General features: G+C 37.6%; 1 protein-coding gene across 3 annotated transcripts in view; it reads left to right on the forward strand.

The window, feature by feature from the left end:
• The first annotated feature begins 9,602 nt into the window (after window positions 1-9,602).
• Window positions 9,603-19,080, forward strand: part of LOC143348051 (uncharacterized) — a 364,443-nt gene continuing 354,965 nt past the window's right edge. For 2 of the 3 annotated variants that reach the window (XM_076777839.1, XM_076777840.1), the window contains exon 1: window positions 16,441-16,758. The gene's annotated coding sequence lies outside the window, so the exon portion shown is untranslated. Of the gene's footprint in view, window positions 9,711-16,440; window positions 16,759-19,080 lie in introns of those variants that run through there. The other variant, XM_076777842.1, reaches the window with a different exon arrangement.

Consider the following 19,080-nt stretch of genomic DNA (forward strand, 5'->3'; position numbering starts at 1 on the left):
ATAAAATAAAATCAAAATCAGTAGGATTTCATACAATATCATAATGTTCGAATAATTTTTAAATACCTATAAAATATTTGAATAATCTCAGCTCTAATTTGTTTCCTTCGGTACACGATTTTTAATACTGCAATTAAACAAGTAGGACTTTACACAATATCGTAACGTTGGAATAATTTCTTCTCGAGGAGCTATATTGTAAACTGTAAAAATATTCAAATGTCTCCTCGTGCAATGATTTGTAATTTATAAAATTACAGTCATAGGTTGAATCTAAATTAACTCTAAGCTAGGCTCGTGTCATATCTAGCTATTCGGGGCTTCTAATTGGGTACGTGCTAGATCTGAGATGAATATCAATTGGATGAGTTCTGAAGGTAGATCTTAATTGGATCTGTACGAGGTCTGAGTTGGTTTTTTATTAACAATAAATTATTTTTTTGTACATTTTATGTCAAGTTTTATAAGTTTATTTTAATGCATTTAAATTAATAGATAGTTAATACTAACTGCAATATTTTTTATAAATTTGTTATCAACAATCATAGTATTCTGTAACAATTTTTCCTTAGCCATCTTGCTCCATATTCTCCGTAATAGCTATTAATTCAAGCCATGTAGTTCCTAATGCAGTGTGTATTAGATCTGAAGTAGATCTCAATGGGATATATTCTAAGACTGTTTAAATCCTAATTGAGTGTAGATATGTAGTTATTCTCAGTCGTTTCTTTGCTAAATCGAGGTGTATGCTACTGAATCCTGTTAAATGAAATTTCATGATCAAGAGCTATGATACAGTGATATCGATTCAATCCAGATCTTGATTATCTTGAATGTTCTATTATAAGATTGGCTAGATCCATGGTGGATCCTAATTGGGTATGTATTAGATTTGGATCAGGTCTTTATTAGATTGAGCAATGTGTTAAGTCTCGTTAGGTGGTATTTACTGTTAATGGACTGCAATATTGATAAAATATATTTATTTTTATGATATCTACTATGCCTGATCACAGATTATATTCAAGATATTTGACAAGACATTCTACTATAGTAATTTAATCGTAGACACGAGCAGACGTTGGGCTACACGCGATTTAATTTTCCTCCTAAACGCTTTCCAGCCAAAACGTACACTCGGGAAATTATCGTTGTAACGGAGTCAGAGTTTAAAATACTCTATACGTAGAAATGGACGACTCGATTACGTAAACATGTACGCGTGCAAAATGTCGTAGTAATAAACGCAGAAAGATAATGCTCGACCAGCCTGGAGGGCTGTAAACTGCATCAAAACATCCCTGGCTCGCTTAATCCAGCCTCTACGAATATACTGAAAAAGTTGGACGCATAGTTTAGTAGTTTCAGCAGCGGGATATCACACGCTTTGTAACTACACCACCAAGTGCACCTGCTTCGTTTCTCGAGCAATAAGCTAAGGGCTCCGGCGTCGTCTTGTTAATTTGATGAAGTAGTCAGACAGTATTACTCGATCTGCATCGATCATTCGGACAAGAAGAGAGGAACCCGAGATAACGACGGCAACACCGAGCGTTCGAAAGTTTCTCGCGACCCATGGAATTTCGATGATACGGGGAAAAAGCGATTCGAGAAGTTAGGGAAAACTTTTATCTTTATTCCTAACCATTTCTCGCGATTTTTCATCGCTTCTCTGGATTTTAGATAGTAATACGAAGAACCGTTCTCTATCCCGCAATGATTTCATGGAAATTTCTTCTCAAGGATTACGTCTTACATAATTAATCGTTCCATTTTTACGAGAAATTTTATACGTACTATATTTCACGAAGTACGGTATTTAAACAAAGATGAATATTCCATTTTGGAACCTCTTCCGAACTCGTTTCCACGAGGTTACACAAATCTTAAAAGATGGATGAAGAATAACGGGCAATTCATTTATCAAGAATATTTTACAGCGTTATTTCGCTAAGAATATATATGCGCTACGTGAAAGTATTGCAATGAACGATCGACCTAGCGATAGATCGTTGATCAATCGGAGCAGTAATTCATAGTCGTCGATATACTGCAGCAAAACGAGAACAACCATCGCTCTGCGTTAGAAGACAATAGAGGTTTGCTGACAACATCGTTAATGGGCTGGTGATAACTGTCATACTCGCGAGCAGGGATTAACGTGCCTGTACAAGTTTAGCGAAATAAAATTTCAGGGTCAGATTTAAGGGTCACGATCAGTCAGAAATCTTAATGGTTATCGTCATGGTCCGTAAATATAGCAAATATTGTTGCATACACTGTTGCGTCGTTGCGTTCGGTTTGTTCTAGACGAGTTAATAATCAAGCAAAGGCTGACGAGGCACTCATTTAACCGTTCTAATTCGCGAATATTGCACGTACACAACGAACTTTAATCGGCTCATTGGTTCATGTAACACGCCACTGACTGTATTAGAAATTTATTGTACTAGGGGCGTTTAATGCGCTCCATCGGTACTAGTGAATTACTATAGACGCTCTGGGGCATGATTAATACTTGTCTTAATACTGAATGCATATTATTAAACAGAGAGGATATGTATAAAATGTCACGTAGTTCATTGTTCAAAATACGTTCGTTTATAATAAATGAAATAGCGCAAAGTTTTGCATTTTCTAATAAGTCTCGTCGAATTCGAACAGAAACAATCTTGATCACTTGAGGAGTCAAACTTCGAGGGGATTGTGTTGAAAAATAAAGTATTACTCGAATCAAATTTATTTTGTTTCATGTGTTGTGGCGATACATCCCGTATTCGCCACCAGAGGGCTACGTTCTTGTCTTTCTCGCAAGCGCCGGTTTGACTGAAAATTGAAATTGCTTTTAGAAGACCATTTCTCTGTTGAGCAAAAGCGCGATACAGTGTTATGAGAGATTGTATATAAGTTAAAGTGTTGTGAAGTGTTGATGATTGGTTCCCGGTGTCAATTACTGGTACGGTTTGCTGACTATTTGCTCAAAAGTTCGAATTGCGAGCCCCGAAATGCGTTTGCCGTGAATGCACCGGACGCATCGATGACCCAAATCGGAATTTATTAGAGTGGGAGATATAAAGGTTAGACGAGAAAAATGGAGAAGCGTCGGGAGATCGTGTCTAGCCATAAGTAGCGATCCTAGATAGTGGGCGGGCCATGAAGCGGCTGCATAAGATATATTCAGCCCATGCACAGCACCGTATATGTATACGGACCGTATACGGTTTTCCAGCGCCGTGTGTTTGTACGGCAGCGAGCTATGATGGAGATAGTGAAATGTAGTGCACCGAGTGCTGCACCCCCGCTCGACGCCGACGTTGGAATTATTCGTGTGCAGATAACTCGACTTAACGACACCTAGAAACGATACTTCAACGCACCGACCACGGAAAATTGCGCTGATAATGCCTGCATACGTTCCTACTATTTCGCCATACAACTTATCACGAGCAATTCGGACTCGACTTTCGACGGAGACGCAGGTACTGCGACTGTTTGCAGCTCTGGTTACTTTTTGCGTAGGCTGGACCACCTCGAGTATTTCCCTAAACAGCGAACGGGGATCATAGTTTCGTCTGTTTCTTTCGATCTACGGAGATATTGTTCTCTTCGATAGATTTACCATCGTGGCTGTATTGGAGAAACTTCATCGCGTCCTAAACACGTGTTTATTCTGCGTACTGGTCGACCAGTCCTGTATGTGACTGCTAGTGGACTCATCAGTACTTTTTGTTATAATATACGTGTATTAAAACTTTATGAGATATATATAAATAGAAATAACAATACAACAAAGAATCCTTAATCGTATAGAAATAGCAAAGAACGTAAGTTCTGACAAACCCTGTCTTAGACAGATATTGGATGGTTGATCGAGCGCTTGCGAGAGAGACGAGAGCGTAGCCCTCTGGTGGCGAGCACGGGAGATGTCGCCACCTAAAGCAACGCGAAAAGGACACAGGCGTCGGACTTATAAAATGACTTCGAAGCCCTCGGAACCGAGGAAATTTCCATCAGGAATATATTTGTACTCGACCAAGCAATATAAATCAAGTAGTTTCATTCGAGCCGGATTTACTTTCCCAAACGAGAAGGCCCGTCGAAAAAAAGGAACGGACGAAAAAAAAAGGAGAAAAAAACTAGTGAAGCAGATTGGATCGATGGAATGACGACCCGTTTCCGCTCAAACGGATTTCCGTGGCGTTATTTTCGCGATAGTCGCGAACTGGTTAACTCGCCCACGTTCGCGGTAGAACAGAATGCATGCTCAAAGCGTAGAAACAAGCCTGCGGATAAACGCAGCCCGTTTCCTCCAACCTCCTCCCTCGCCGTGCGTCTCTTTTTCCTGCATGTTTCGTCGTCTCTGTTCGGGACATGCTGCTGCTGATGGCAAGCCTGCTGACAGGAGTATACACAGCAAATAGGAAATGGGAAAACGAAATGAACCGTGAATAATTATGTATTAACTTTAATGGTTTATGATTTATAAGCGAGACGCGGCGATATAGTAGCGGAACGTCGGAGTCAAAGACGGTTCCTTCATTTTCCCGGCGCCACAGTGCCGCCAGGTACAAAACGATTCGCAAGGGACTCGGTGTATATCAATTTTTTCATCACCCACGCATCGAAATGAAATCCAACGGTCGTGATTAACGTACCAGATGCGTCTAAAAAGCAACGAGACTGGTTCCCTAAAATTCGTTTGTAAAATAAGTTCGTATTGCTTTTATACGAGGATCATTGTCGCTCGTTTTGTAGTAGAAACAAATAAAGATGAGTTAAAATTAAAACGTCGAAGCGAAATTAACGCTTTAACGAAATTTTTCTGTTGAGGAACGCTCACGACTTATCGACTATTTTTTTTCTGTTCTTATTTTATGAATTATTCTTATTATAGTTAGTTATTTAATTTTTCTTCTATAAAATAACAATTACACTTTCCCATTTAGATAAACGACGAATTAACCCTTTGAGTGCTGAATACTCCTGACCAAAGTGCTATACCAAATGTATTACCCAATAGAAATGTACATATTTGAAATATTTTTTGGTGTTTATAGGCATTGTAGGCTGTCAAAGATGAAATCTTGAACCAAATTTATAATAAAGGATTGCACTGATAGTATAATGCACGGTAGTGTACCTTAAATTAAATAGTAAAATTTATTTTTAAAATACTAATAATTGACAAACATACACACGGATAGCTTACCTAGCATTGAAAGAGTTGAATTCCGTGATTCGTAGCCTCTCAGACTTTAGACGATTAAACAGTTGCAACTTTATAACGCTTCGACCCAGTACAGTTTATTTATAACTGAACAATCGCTCGGAAGAATAGGCCACTCTATCGGAGTCGGTTACTATGTAAATGAAAATATTAATTGGAAAATACGGGAAGCATGGAACTTTCTGTACACTCTGTAGACGGATTTTATAATCGCTCATTGAAATGGATCAGAGCAAGTTCTCCGCTGTCAAGCCGCGCGGTTGCCCTTTTACACCGTTGAATCCAGTTACCAGAACGTCAGACTTACCAACTTTTCCACGTTTTGCATTTTTCGAAAATTATTCCCGAGCCCCTGTTATATATAATGGCCCCTCAACAGCCTATAAAGATAACCCCCGGCCGTGGAGATAATTCATTTAAGTTTCCGCGATGATAATGGACTCCCGGACTTTTCGGATCTAGATAAAATGATCCAGCCAACCACATTCGTCGCGGACGAGTTCAACGATATTAAAAATTTACTTCTATTTCACTTGCACGCGTTGGACCCATCTGCACCGAGAACAGGACTCTCCGAATAGAATTGTTTGAACGTTCCCACAAATTTTACTCATAAAATATAATTTTTAGAAAATGCTGATAACGATTCGAACTCGAATAATGATCGTGACGTCGGGAACGCATCTGAACGCGGGGACAATTCATTTATCCGTTTTTCCGCAATGGCAGCCCGTAGTCGAAGTTACCAAGGAAAGAACTTGAAGTACTCTTTGCTTGTTCTCACGGTGTTCGACAAACTATCACCAAAGAAGTTTTAAAGCTGACTGAAAGTACCGACATCGGCAGACGAATGACTAGCGACTTTTCTCCGCTGGCGAACTTCTGGACTGCTATGCATGAGAGGTTCTCGCTAATAAAACGAAAAAGCCAATTCCGTGTTTTACCAGGATATCGGTGATGATCGAATTTCTCGGCTTACCTTTGATACTGCCTGAGATATTCAAGCGCAAAAGTTATCAGCCCGGGATACATCTATTAAATTTCCTGTAATTCTATTACGTATGCTAGATATTTGTTTTCTCCGAAGAAAATTTCCAGATTTCGCGGTGCTTGAACGCTTTTTGTTTCGCTTAAAAATTTCCGAGAAATAGCTCGCCAAGATATTTTGATAATTTACTAAAACAAGATTTGCAGATGTTTGAAGCGTATAAAATATGCAAGTAGGACTTTTATAATGATATTCAAGCGCACGCATTTCGACACGTTAGAATATTATCGAGCTAAGCAGTCCTAATATTCTAAATAGATTGCCATATTTAGATAAAGATGACGCGAGACGATCGACGACGTCGCTCAGCGAGTTCGTTGCGCTGATATCGAGCCGTTCACGATTTGGTCGCGAAAACGTTACTGTATCAAATGCAAAATATCCTTTTAATCTTCAAAATGTAGCATTCGACTATGGGAATGTGCACATGCACTTCCACGGTGTCTTGGCGAATCGAATTTAAACGTTATAGAAGCGAAGCTATTCCCCTCCTAACTCTAGCTATCCACGAGAAACCAAAGATAACATTCACCGCGAATAATCAGAGAAATACTAAGAGGGGTGGTTTGTATGGTAAAGCGGGATTGAAAGTCCACAACGAAATACGGAGAATTCAATTAAAAGCTCGTAAACGGCCTGAAATATCCTTGTAACGGACCCTTACAAGCCCACGGGCTTGCGCACGTTCAAAGAAACTGTACGCACGCAGGAACAAATTGCTTTTCGCAAGCTGCGCGCATACTTTGCGTGTGTCCGTTCATAAAACATGTATAATATATACGACCTGGCTGCGCTTGCGTGTGTTCGAGACCGAGCTTCCGTAGTGGGGAGCTTTTGGATCGATCCTTCAGCTTTATCTATGCTGCTGGCCCGAGAGTAGAAGGACCTTCATTTGTACAGGCTGGTTATCCTTTGTAAATGAATGCCGGGCATCCACAGACGGATAGATGGCTTTTCTTACTTCTAGAGCTTTGTTAGAATATCCAAAGCTTCCTAGAGCCCGATAAGTATCCTGCCATACTTGGATACTTACGAGCTACGTGTATCGCGTTTTAAGATCTACAAGATTCTCTTAATAGAATTCTCGACTCGGAAGGAAGCGAAACGGTGCCTCGAAACATGTTTGCTATCAATTTTTTCACCTGCTATTCAAGGACTTGAGGAATACGATACACCCAAGTCCACCAGATTGTTGTTTCAAGCAGAGTACCTAGGATTGATGTTCGACAGAAGGTTAATATGGGGAGAAACATAGAAAAATTAAACGTAATCGACTCAAATTGAAGACGAAAGAACTGTATTGGAAAGCTTGAAAACAAATTATATACGAAGTTATTCCTAAACCAATTGGAACTCGTGGTATTCAACTATGGAGTACAGCTAGCTATTCGAATAATTCATCAAGGCTTATCAGTGCTCCTAATTAAACACGAAATATCACATTCTAGCTATCGTCATATGAGGCAATTATCGTGTCACAAGAGAACACTCTGACTGCTAATTCAGTTCATCCAATCTATTATTCTCGATTAAAAAAGTTCGATCTCCTAAATCTGAACAGATTTACTACTCATATCTTATAATTCATACGTTATACATACATGTAAACAACTACAATTGTAACTTTTTATTACTTGTTAACGTCAACGTTTTTGCTAATAATTCACTTGGAGGAATCGATTGTAAAATATTAATAATACAATAGAAATATACAAATGCACTCTTATTGTTACACTTTGAAAAAAACGGAATTAAAAATTGGATGAAGAATTAGGAGGAACGAATATAATGGATCACGATACACTCTTTTCGAAGTACTTGCAACTAGTTTCGAGTTATAGAAACGAAAGGTAACTGCTATTATTACGTTCTTTATTATTCACGTCCCGAAGACCGGGCTTGTTAATTCACAGAGACGTTCAACGTCGAAGAGAAAGTTTCAAAGAAGTTCCGCTAACAAGCTCTACCTAGTGTTTCTTAATTTCTTGTTTCCGCGCATTTACAAAGCTTCCTCGTGAAAGAACAATTGCTTCGGTGTCACGCTTTCTGACTCGAAAATGCATGCAGTATCAATGAACTATGAGAAATGTAACGCTCTCAAAAGAACGTTCTCAGAGGAACATTAAAAGGTGTCACTTTTCTCTTGTGTTTTCTATTTTTTGATAAAAATATGCGTGTCGATCGTTATTTATAATAGATTTAACCTACACGTGATTAAAAAATAGATTAACTCTGGAATTGTACATTATGTGCAATATTATAATTCTCTTTATAGTTTTAAGTAAATTATTCTAGAAGAGAAATCTAGAAGAACAGGATCTTCTCGTTTTTCAGTCGTCCAACAAAACTAGAGCACACGAATAAACCCAGTAACGAAGAATGTGCTTGGTCTGGGCTAGATTACCGATATTTAAGAATTATTGAAATATCGATTTTACGTTCAAAAGTAAATTGAAAGAGTAGAACATGGTTTTGTACGAGTCTCTCTTTAAAGGAAATCAATTTTCTAATATCATCGAACCTTGACGATTTTATAACGATGGTTAGAAAGTATCTTTCTATCATATGAATTTATGAAATCATTTTAAATCGTATCTAGCCTGTCAGTTCAAGAACACTTTCCTCGCCTTATATAATGTAGCTATTAAAATCCTCCTTGACCTGATATGATTGCTGAAATAAATTTCAGTCTTTCCGCGATTATCATTGCGAAATATAAAGCTGAATATATGCAGTTGAACATGGAAATTCATAGCTTTGAAGTACAAAAATGATGTACGAACGAAAAGGAAGGGTTTCTCTTACGAACGTTAAAAATTCAACGGAATTTTCTGGCTTCATTTTTCCAGATTTCGTGGACGTGGATATTTATATTATGAAAAGATAAACTCGGTAAATAATATTTTCGAAAAAGTATCGTTATTTACAAGTTTCTTAACTGAAATCAATAGAAGATTTAAATTATAGCATAAGAAAAAAAATGTTTATAAACGTGGAATGGAAGTGGTTGTTGGTCGTTGGCAAACAGTAATATCTAGCGAAAGAGACGATAGAATTAATTAAACAAATATTTGTTCTTAAAACAACGTGGTTGTATGTCTCTTGAAATAAAACTCAAGATATTACTGCTCGATTCAATTAAGATTTTCCGATACCAATTAATTATTGTTTATTGTTTTTTACAGGTTCCAAGTTTCATAAATCCTCGCGGTCGAAACACCTCTCTCACAAATGACTCTACTCCCATGGCAATTCGAAAACCCATTAAATTTCAAGTTAATCCGGCAGTCTCCTGGGACGATATTAGACTGTCAGTGTAACGTGTATAATGGACGACGGCCACTAAGGACGAATCCTCGTATCCTTGATCCTTAACAGAACCAAGGCTTCGTCTGTACGTGTTCAATTCCCTCAAATATGAAGACTGCCATATAGGTACGTAATACTGAACGTGCACCTAAAATTTTTACTGTAATTGGTCGAATAAACTTTGAAATATCATGGACACCGTTTTGAAAAACACAGCTTCGAGAAAAACGCGTTTAAAATTTTGTATTTCTGTAACAAATGTCGCGTCCTTCAATCTTCATTATTTTTAGGAATCCAAGCGCGTAAACTTTTACAAATATATTTTCGAAGGGTCGTTAAGAGAATTAAAAAAGTGTTCCCTCAGACAGCCGAGTGCAGAGTAAAATTAAAAATTATTGTATCTTCGCAAAGAAGAAAAAATGTTTATTTAGAATTTTATTTGTTTAAATTCTAGTCTGTTCCTTTCTAATTTTTTTTCCATCGAGAAACAATATATTTCTTTCGATACTCGCACGTTCTCACGTTCAACACGTACGCGTCGCATGTACAAGCAATGACACGTGTCATTGGTGCGCGTCAGTATGGCGGAAGGGCGGTTCAAAGTGGTATTCAGTGCTCCGCAGTCAGCCATTCGAGAAATGTTTAAACGCGTTCCGCGCTCTCGCGAACCTTAAAAAGACAATTACCGTCGGGCAATATAAATGTTAAAATAACATGCCCTTCGCTCGTAATTCTGTTTAGCGACTTTATTCACGGCGACGCGAAGGGTTGCATAAAGCACTGCCCTATTACTCCAGCCACGAAAAATATCATTACACCGACATCGTGTATATTTTAAGCACGACCATTAAACACACTTTTTTCCTTTGCTTTCTTCGAAACGGATGAATCTCTCAGAATAAATGAGACGGTTGTTACGAAAGTGGCCCGAGTCACGGAACCAACAAAATTGAGATATTTATCAACTATACTTCAGATTTAGACAGTGATCAATCGTTCTACAATTTAAGTTTAACTTTCAGTAATTGGGACTAATTGTTAGATTATGAAGTATTTTCAAATTTATTTCGTAGCGCATTTTCTTCGATTTTGACTCGCGACGAGGTGACCAAAAATTTGTAAAAATTGCAATACCGACAAATAAGTGCGCGTATTCGATGTTGACTGGCAAGAACATCTCCCCCAGCGGTGATATTTAAAAAAGCTTCGAGTCATAGAGGCACGTAGACGCGCTAAGAGGCTTCAACGATGCGCCAATTTCCCCTTAAAGGTGTCTACTGTGCATTGAGAATTCCCGATTGAGTTTGCGAACACGTTTGCACAGCCGAGCACGCCGAAAGTAAGTTTAAAGAAATGCCCGGAACTTCCTTCCGCGCCGCCCACCGCTATAAAGTCGACCTAATAACGCTTTTTAGGCACACGCATAACTTCCTTCTGGAATTTTATAACATCTTTTACGAGCAAGTGGCGGCTTGGGTTACCAACATCCGGTTAGAACGAGTCCGTTCGGGAGCATTCGAAAACGCGTCGCTGAGGACTTTTAATATAAGCAACATTCTCAATAAACCGCCAATTTGTAAATACTTTCATTATTATGGAATACTAGATAGACTAATCAAATTATCGATACGAACAATTTCGTATTTTGCCTCTTCGAATATGCTCGATTAGGTGACGAAAAAGACAGCGTGTATCTGTCGCAAGAAATTTAATTTTTTACGTGGTTAATTCCTGTCGAAGTAGTAGCGATACGTCGAAATTAAGTATTCGATTTCCTCATTAAATTATTCGATTTCCTCAATTAAATCACGATTTGTTCCAAGAAATTTACGTTTAGTAACGAAGTCGGTGACAATACGTCGACAAGACATCGTCCTCCATCGCGGAAAAGACGCGATTTCCTTTGTATTCGTCCCAGAATGCATAGATTACACAAGCATATTGGTGCGACTGTGGCACGCGATTGAATGCTGCTACTGTACACGATTCGATATGTGATCTGTTCCCTATCGTTATGTGTACATGCCTATATACAACATAATTGGTAGATGTGTCTATAATCAACATGTATACGTTCTATATGCATAGGCAACCTTCAAGGGTTTCGACTTTCAATCGAGGTTTATCCCTTTGTAACGGATATGCATAAGGAAATCAGCGAGCTTCGAGTCAAGTAGCAAACAAGGTCGCTCAACCTTTGCTAACCGTTGTTGTACAGAGTGATTATGATATTCCATTTATAATAATTTTCCATCGCTTCCTGCCTCACGTTCCCCTATATGTGTTCTTATAAACTTGACAAATGAAAATTGCTTGCAAATGAAAAGCTCCAACTCTGCCACAGGTGTTAGTATACTAAATAGACCCGATTCTGTCCTCTTTTCTTTTGTTTTCCATCGTTAACTCGCGAGTCAGTTAAAGTAACGGGTTCTTAGGGCATTAATGCCTGAAATTTGCAGCAAGGGTTTCCTTGCGTTTCCACTGCCACGGACTGCGAAACTCTTTCGCATCTTACGAGCCGCGCTGAAAATCGTTATATGCTGCTGCATTATAGCCATAACGAAGATTTACGATGCACACGACGTCCCCTGCAATATTTGCGGCGAATTTGTCATTTTGCCGTGCGGTTATTACTCTCGCGTTGTTGCTGGCTGCAGCTCGTTGCACCGACTCGCTATGCTAAACAATGAAACAATTAATGCGTCGATTCGGTCGGGGCAAAAAAAATTTAGCGACGAGCGTGTACATATGTACGTACGTGTTTCTAGACATTCGTTTTGGCGTTGCTGTTTTTAAATATTCAAGTATTCTGTACGAGTAAACGATGAAATATAAAAGACGTGCATCATCGTTTTTGTCAGCTACGTGTGGTTCACAGTTGGATGGTCAGAAAGCGAAACTGGGTCACTTCTGACCCAACCTAACGAGTTTATTTGACGTCACAGAACGAACTTTAATAGATTTCTATTTCTATATTAAAATACACGTATTTATGAAATGTTCATTTAAGATTTGTAGCATTAATAAAACATATTCAGTACGAGTGCAGGTATATTATACAGGGCGTTCGACTACACCTGGGAAAAATTTTAACGGGAGATTCTAGAGGACAAATTAAGACGAAAATCAAGGATGCTAATTTGTTGATTGACGCTTCGTTAAAAAGTTATAGAAACATTTCCGGTCACAGAGTATATTTTTGTTAAAGAATATTTTTCTCCAAAGTGCGTACAATTTCGGGGGTATGTGTATTCACCAAAAATGATTGCAATTGGTCCCTACAACTAAAAATAATTTTTTTAGAACATTTGAAATTTTTTCATTTGGTCGAAAAATTTAACCATTTATTGAATTCTTTTCTCGAAACTAGTTCGGATTTCGAGGGTATATCTATTGACCAAACATGATTGTAATTGACCCCCGGAACCAAAAATAATTTTTTTAGAACGATTTAAAAATTTTTTTTTTCGCCAAAAAATTTAGGCACCTACTAGAATTTTTTTCTCGAAAGTGAGTGGAAATTCGAGGGTATTTCTATCCATCAAAAATGATTCTAATTAACTCCTGCAACTAATAATAATTTTTTTAGAACGATTTTAAATTTTTTAATTTTGTCGAAAAATTTCACACCTTCTCGAATTTTTTTCTAGGAAGTGAGTAGGATTTCGAGGGTATGTCTATTGACCAAAAATGATTGTAATTAATTCCTGCAATTAAAAGTATTTTTTTTAGAACGATTTGAAATTTTTTTTTTCCGCCGAAAAATTTCAGCAGCTTACCACCCCCTGTCGATTTTTCTTAGAAATTCGTTTTTCATTTTTGATAATTTTATTTGATGCCCTACAGAAAAATTGTCTAATACTTTTTTGTAGGTACCCATGAGCTCTACTTCAGAAAAAAGTTTCATTGAAATATATTCACAATTGTAGGAGTTATGGCTGTTTGAAAATTGGACCATTTTTATGGGGTTTTTCTCATTTTGCGGGGTCAAGGATCAACTTTTCCAACATTTTTGTGATTTGTATATATTTTCCATCAAAATACGCGTAGTTTGCGTTTTTAAACATTAAAATCGTCCAATCCGTTCAGAAGTTATGACATTTTAAAGATTCGCATGAAAATTCGGGCAGGCATTTCTGGGCAGAAATTATATTTTCGGTAAGGAATTTTTTTCTCGAAACTGAGTATGATTTCGGGGGTATGCCTGTTGACCAAAAATGCTTGCAATTGACTCCTGCAACTAGAAATAATTTTTCCAAGACGATTCGAAAGTCTTTTTTTTCACCCAAAATTTTCAGCTCTTACTCGAATTTTTTTTTCGAAAGAGGGTAGGATTTCGGGGGTATGTCTAATGACCAAAAATGATTGTAATTGACCCTCGCAACCGAAAATAATTTTTCTGTGAATGAAATTTAAAATTTTAAATAATAATTTGAAATTTTTTTAATTAATTTTTTAATAACTTTTTAATGAAGCCTCAATCAACAAATTGATATTCTTGATTTTCGTCTTATTTTGGCCTCTAGAATCTCCCATTAAAATTTTTCTCATGTGTGGCCGAACACCCTGTATATTGTATTTGAGCACAAAATATTTGGTAGGTTGATTGCATGATGTTTTTGCTGTTTTTGTTGATATTACGCGTGGATACACATATAACACTGGAAACGCTTTTTTATTCTTTTTCAAAGTTTGTTACTCAATGTTACAACTAAATTCATTGTAATCTTCATAGCTTAGGCAAATCATTTTCTTATTTACCTTTTATTTTCTTATTATAATTCTGTAATATTTCGTTGGGGTTTGAATCCGGAGAGAGTAATTATGGGCGTAACATGTGAGGATAACTGTACCTATAGTAAATATTCTTCTATTATTCTAGCTTGACGTTTTGGCTTATTGTATTCATAAAATTTGAATGCGTTTTTAACGTCAATAGTAGTTCTACTGAAAAAGAAATATTATTTTAAAATATCCAAATATTTATTTTTGCTCGAAACGCCATTTATAAAAACCAATTATGCAATCCATTTCAAATACAGCTTCAATCTATAATACTTCCACAACCGCGTTTCGTCGTAGAATTCAAGTTTTTAAAGTTAAGCTTTTAATTCCCCTTTTGCCTGTCTATTTATCCTCCATCAGGACCATAAAGGTTGATTTTATTTTCATCGACGAAAATAACGTCATTCCATCAGCTTTATTTTTTTTGTGAACAAATTCTTTGGCGAAAATTCATCTTTTGTTGCGAATTGCTTCATTTATATATACAACTATATTTTTGTAACACTCGACGCATTGTATCTGGATAAACTTTCTTATATGAATCTATAAGCAGTCCAATCATTTCTATTTTCATCACAATATTACCTCGATTGTCGAGTATTTTTAGCCGTCCATTTTGAGCGACTGATTCGATCCTCAGAATTGTATTTTCATACTGAATATTATTTTTGTATATAATTTCAACCATTGACCATGGCAAATAATTATAATTATAAAAGAAAACTGAATATTTTTGCAAGGCAACATAATAATAATCATTCACTAAGAGCGCTATAAAAGTTTTTTTAAATAAAACAAAAAATACGCGAGATATTAATGAATTATTTATATCAGTTTCAAGTATATTTAATGTCATTAATGGTGGAACACAATATCATATGTTACTTTAAGTATTTCTCATAGTTTTGCATATTAAGTGCTCTCTATAGTTTTTGAGAGTTACAGTTTTCTATAAATGCATAAACATCATAACGGTCACGTTTGCAAGAGTGGATACGTTGAATTTTCCACGATTTTTTTGATCATGAATCTTGGATTCAATGTTGGTTCTCAAGTCGCTTAATCTTTGTGGATTGTTGGCATAAACCAATCATATCATGAAATCCATATCAAACAGTTAATTTAACAGGATGTAATATTCCAAGGCGATTTACGATTCTCAGTCCAAATTCTGCAATTTTACTTATTATCAAACCCATTAAGCCAGAAATAAGCTGATTTTTTGGTGACATTCAGGATCAAATGACTAAATACTATTTAAAAAATATATGTACACAAGTAAAATTCAAAATTAATAATCATTGTATTTTTGCAAATAATAAAACACGTTCATTTTGAATTTCATTTGTTTAAATTCTAGTATATTCCGGTTAACGATAACGTGTGAAATAGTTTTTTCCTTCGAGAGACAATATAACTAAAATTCACTAATGGAGCTATTGTAAAGCCCTTTACATTATATAAAACATCGTCAGTGTCAGAAGATAATAATAGCGAAATAAAAGAAATTTTACAATTACTAAACGAAGAAGAAATCTTGTAATCTTGTAAGCCAATATCAGGCGTCTATCAAAATCATCAGTTACAAATGAAACGAGTGCAAGGTGCGTGTAAACGAGGAGAAGAGCAGCGTTAAAAGAGTCGTTTCGATCGGTTTAATTTTATACGTATTCCGGGGTAAAAAAATTATTCGGTTCTCCGGTTTGCCACTCTTGTTGCCGCACCCTGTCTTCCGTTGAACACGCGCCGTATATTACGGCAAACACTATTTCACCTGGCAGCGGTGCCGCTGCGTCGTCGTCGGCTGCACAAAGGAACATCGTAACTCATTATTAACGTTAAATCTTCCCCCCCTTTAGGTTGATACATCCTCGAATGCGTCCCTTTTCGAAAAACTGCGCCGGAAAAGGCACTCCGGCCTTTGTTGGGAACACTACCTTTCCCTAAGCATTGTACGACCGTGATTGGTGGGGGGTGGTGTATGTCTGGGGTAGTACGCCTGCGCGGCCGGTAGGGTTGGTCGCGTTGCCTGCCGAGTCTTCGTCCCGGCGTCATCGGCAGTTATCGGTGAACCGCGATTCTATCCTCGTCGTTTTTAGCCGCGTTGACAGTGTCGCCGGCGAGATGTAACGCGAAAGACAGAGACGACAGACACAGTTCGCAAACGTGGTGCAACACGGGAAGGCAATATGATCGTTGTAAATTGTGCTGTGCCTCGAGGATCTATCCTTGGTTCGGTTATGTTTTTTGTTTGTTGGTGACCATCGATCCCCGCGCACCAGACCTCACCGCCAAACGGACCTACCTTGAAGACTCTGTGCCGTGTGTCCTCTTCCGTACCGACTGAATGCACGTCAAACATCCCATCCGCGAATCATCCAGCGACGAGGTACGTGTCGACGACGATTAACAATTTTAACGAACCCCCTCCCCCTGTTCGACAACTCGGTAGCAAGTTTCGTGGTAGCCCGTTAGCTCGGATCCCCGATACCAACCGATCGATCTCACCTTTCTGCTCGCGTGAACCGGGAAACGTATCTTTTAAACGGCAGACAGTTCGGAGATAAGTGACGGGTGTGCCGCGCACTGTTCGTTTGAAATTTCGCGCAATTAGGGAAATACGCGACGATCACGAGAGTCATTACGTTTGGAAACTAGATCATCGAACGACCGGCTATCCGCTTACCTGGACGGGTAATAGTAAAACAGGACTACATTGTGTTTTCGTGTGCCTGGAACGTTCGTTGGAACACGTATGTATCCAAAGTATTCGTTTTTAATCGACTTTCAACGAAGTGCCTCGCTTACTTCCAGTTTTAAATTCGAAAATTCTTTCGACGCGAGGAAAGAGAGACCGCGAAACTGGTCGGTGTAATTTCGCGGAAGCAGCTCCGGTGCGCGTTTATTACCACGACAGCACCTTTCATAAGATTGCATCGAGCCCTGTTTTTCACCGCAAACATCCGCGTTGAACAGCGGTTCGGGTAACTCAAACTTGTTCCAGGCAACCCGCGAGTTCTGAGTTTTTCTGTTGTTGTCCTTGTGCTCTTGATCCGCGCTTTCTGTTTACACCACCTCTGTGAACGAACATTCTAAAAACTGTTATCGTTGTTGACGTTCCGGTTATTGGGATAGGGCAGAAATCGTGGTCAGGCATAGAGACTTTTCCAAAGAAATACTACGAATAAGCGTAGTAGAATTATTCTTGCACGAAGAAAGATTTGTTAGTGGTCTTGGTCATCTTCTGTCGAGGCTTAGCAATGTCTACTTGTTACTTTTCATGGTGTATTGATTTTTTTAAAAGAACTGTTGACACTGCTGGAGTTTGGTACATTAAAATAATACAACAGGTTAAGATTGATAGAGTTACAGTGTTGTGTCATTAATTTTAACTCTCCTGTTAACCTCTGTCAGCAATATTTAGCACCAGGTAATACGATTTAGCGATGTCCTTGTTTCCTAAATATATTTGTTGGTCCAAGTTAATGTTAGATTTCCGTGTATCAAGATTTTCGTATACCTTCGTTAAGCTGACAAGTGTAATTTGAGTATTTTTCGTGAAAGATGGGACAGACTGAACCAATTTCCTGCGAACTACTGTACCTTACCATTTCCGTTAATGTTTGTCTACAATGTCTAGAAATTTATGATTTCGTGATACTTTGATTTATCGATGTCGAGAAAAGTCTGAAAGAGAAGAAAGAAACGAGCCACCATTAACTGTTAAGAATTAACGAAGTTCGAAAATGGCGATAATTTGGGAATCAGGTCAATCGTGACACACGTGTATATGAACTTTTTCATCGTTTCTGTGATCCCAATCCCCCGGTAATGTGGATCCCACATATTACACTCTGTGCACGAAACATCCAATACGAATCTTCTATTTGTAATATACAGTCGTTTCAGATTTAATCCACAGGGTGACACCAAAGTAGGTCGCCTTACTTTAGCGTACTCTACTCTTAAGGATGAAAACGGGTCACACAAACATAGGTTCGCTCTTTATTTTCGAGATATAAACAAGTCTTATTTGCGATTGTATATTTTATAAATGCTCCGAAATGACAATTATACCGAGTGGTGCATTGGTATAGGTAGAAAGATTGCGTAGGTTCAACTATTTTGAGTTGCTATTTGTGGGGGACATTTAAAATGTAATTATAGTAAACTTTAGTTTACAGTAATAATAATAGTCTTTGATAGTCTCTGAAACGTCAATTTGAAGCGTGTATTGTTGTAGAGAGAAATTGAATAATTTCTTTAAGCAAGGTTTAAACTTTTCTACGATATTCTATCGTAAACAAAACGTGTTTATAACTCGAAAAGGATATGATCATTTCGCATATAGACATACAGAGCACTTATTTCAGAATATTTCTGAGCTTTGAAATAACAAATTCTGAAATACTATTTCAAACAACGTCTTATTTCACGATTCTATAATTTTTTAAACGCGTTTATATTTTTCACAATTATGTTTCGACAAATAATAAAGCTTCGATTGCAAATATTAGGTTGACTTAGAAGTTCGTACGGTTCTCAACATGTAAACATAACAGAAAGTAATTCTTTTGTAACATGAAATATGTTTATTCAATAATGAATTTTCTATTCTAACTTATTTAATTTCTCATTCGTGGAAATTCCTGTTTCCCCCGAAAAATTAATCAAGAGCTATTTAATAGCCGCTTAGGAGTCAAAGGAACTC

This window comes from Colletes latitarsis, chromosome 11 (assembly GCF_051014445.1).
Source record: "Colletes latitarsis isolate SP2378_abdomen chromosome 11, iyColLati1, whole genome shotgun sequence".
In the NCBI taxonomy this organism is placed as follows: Eukaryota; Metazoa; Arthropoda; class Insecta; order Hymenoptera; family Colletidae; genus Colletes; species Colletes latitarsis.